Raw genomic sequence first — 2,720 nt, 5'->3', positions numbered from 1 at the left:
CGAGAACAACACTTGCAAGCTAGGCTCATTTAACAGGCACAATTTTACCTTTCTATCTCCACCACTGAAACAAGTCTTGGATCAAGTTATGTTGATCCCATCCAATATTAAAAATGGATGCAAAAGAGACCCAAACCGCCTTAGAGAAACTGCACTCTAAAAATAAGTGCTTCAACGACTCTGTCGCTCCAAGAGACAAATTACATCTAGAGGCAAGACATATGTCCTTCTTGCTGAATACCTCATATGTACATATGCTTCCATGCATCGACTTCCAACCAAACAAAGCTTGACGAGGAAGTAGACCACTTTTCCATATAGTGTGAAACCATGGGACCATTGAGATCTTTTCCCTGATTTCCTCCCACGCTGATTTTATTGTGAAGTTACCCATCAACGAAGTGCTCCAACAACATTTATCCTCAACCTTGGAAGAAAACTGCTAATTGTTTCACCTTGATAAAAACATTTTTTTTAGCATCAGAGAATACCTAAGGTAGAGACCAATGAGAATTTTTAAGAAATCTTTAACATATCTCCCCCTGGGAATGAGGGAAGAATCTACCCCCAACATCTCCTCAATAGACCACACCCATCTATCCTTCCAAAACATAAGTTTTCCCCTGTCACAAATAATCCACCTCTCCTTAGAAGACAAAAAATTCCACATTTTTTTATTCTTGGCCAAACAGAGGAAGACTTGAAGGATATTCTTAGCTCTCCTATTTTAGATAGAAATCTAGATCTAAAGAACATCCCCATAGCATATTTTTCATGTTTAACATGCCAAGCAATTTTACAGCTTGGCACACCCATTTCCTGAGAAATTTGCTCCCTTCTCATAGGAGATATTCTTCCAATTTTTTTTATACTTTTCTCAACATTTATATGCTAACCCGAGAAGCCTGATATTTTTGAAGGAACAAGTTCAACTTCCTTACACACTTGATCGATCCATTCATAAAAATGAAAATATGTCAGCAAAGAGGAGGAAAGAGGCAATTTTTACCCCACAAGGACCAGCCAAAGTCTCGATCTCATTGGAATCAATTAGATTTTTAATTCCCCTACAAAGAACTAACAAAAAAAAAAAGGAAAAAGAGGGTCTCCTTGCCGAAGGTGACGATGCACGCTAAAATAACCCACAAGTCCACTATTCAGCACTATAGAGACATGAGTAGAAGTCAAAGTATTTTGAACCCAATCAATCCATTTTTTGCCAAAGCTAAGCTTCCTCAGTACCGAAAACAAGAACTCCCATGATAGAGAGTTAAAAGCCTTTCTAACATCCAATTCAAACGTAATGCTTCCACCCCAGGAAGAATTGAACATCATATTGGGCAACTCTGATGCCACACTCGCATTGGCTGAATGAATTTTCCTCTTTGGAAAGCACCTTGTTCTTCTAATATTAAACGAGGAAGTAGCTCACTCAATCTTATTGCCATAATTTTGTTGACGACCTTGGGTAAAAAGTTTCACATACAAATTGGCCTGTACTTATCCAAAGAAGTCGCACCTTCCACCTTTGGAACCAATGTGATAAATCAATCATTGGCACCATTGGGTAAATAACCTGAAATAAAGAAGGATCTAATAGCCCTGCAAAAATCCCATCCCACAATACTCCAACATTTTCGAAAGAAAGCACCACAAAAATTGTCTGGCCCTGGAGAACTATCAGGATCTAAATTGTGACACCCAAGAATACAACAAGTACTAGACCTGCCTGGAGATCGGTGAAATGTCCCCACCAAGAATACGACAAATACCAGAGTGTTTGGGATATCGGTGATGGTGTGCAAACTTTAAACCCACATTGTCTGGGGGGAGATTATTGGGCTAGTTGATAACCTCTAGCCTCCTTAACATGGTACAATGTGCTTTAAAATTTTGAGACCCATGGGCCAAAGAGGACAATATTATGCTAAGGTTAATAAGGATGGGGCGTTACAAATGGTATTAGAGCAGACCCCAACAATGTGTGGGGCCACAATGGGGACACTATACCAAAAGGAGAAAGATTGTGACACCTAAGAATGCAGTAAGTACCGGACCCGCCTAGGAGATCGGTGAGGTATCCGCACCAAGAATATGGGAAGTACCACGGTGTTTAGGAGATCGGTGATGGTGTGTAAATTTTAGTTCCACATCGCATAGGGGGAGATTATTGGGTTAGTTGATAACCTCTAGCCTCCTTAACATGGTACAACGCATTTTAAAGCCTTGAGACCCATAGGCCAAAGAGGACAATATTGTGCCAAGGTTAATTAGGACAGGGGCATTACAAATGGTATTAGAGTAAACCCGACAGTGTGTGGTGCCACAGTGGAAACGCTATGCCAAAAGGAGGGAAGATTGTGACACCCAAGAATATGGAAGTACCAGCCTTGCCTGAGAGATTGTTGAGGTGTCCCCACCAAGAATACGACAAGTACCACAATATTTGGGAGATCTATGATGGTGTGCAAACTTTAGTCCCACATGGCCTAAGGGAGATTACTGAGCGATGACCTCTAGCCTCCTTAACATGGTACAATGTGTTTTAAATCCTTGAGACCTATCGGCCAAAGAAGGGGCATTACAAATGGTATTAGAGCAAACCCCGACAGTATGTGGGGCCACAGTAGGGACGTTGTGTCAAAAGGAGGAAGATTGTGACACCTAAGAATACGTCAAGTACCAGACCCGCCTGGGAGATTGTTGAGGTGTCCCCACCA

This window comes from Macadamia integrifolia, unplaced genomic scaffold (genome assembly GCF_013358625.1).
Source record: "Macadamia integrifolia cultivar HAES 741 unplaced genomic scaffold, SCU_Mint_v3 scaffold2310, whole genome shotgun sequence".
Classification (NCBI taxonomy): domain Eukaryota; kingdom Viridiplantae; phylum Streptophyta; class Magnoliopsida; order Proteales; family Proteaceae; genus Macadamia; species Macadamia integrifolia.
This window is presented reverse-complemented; position numbering follows the sequence as displayed.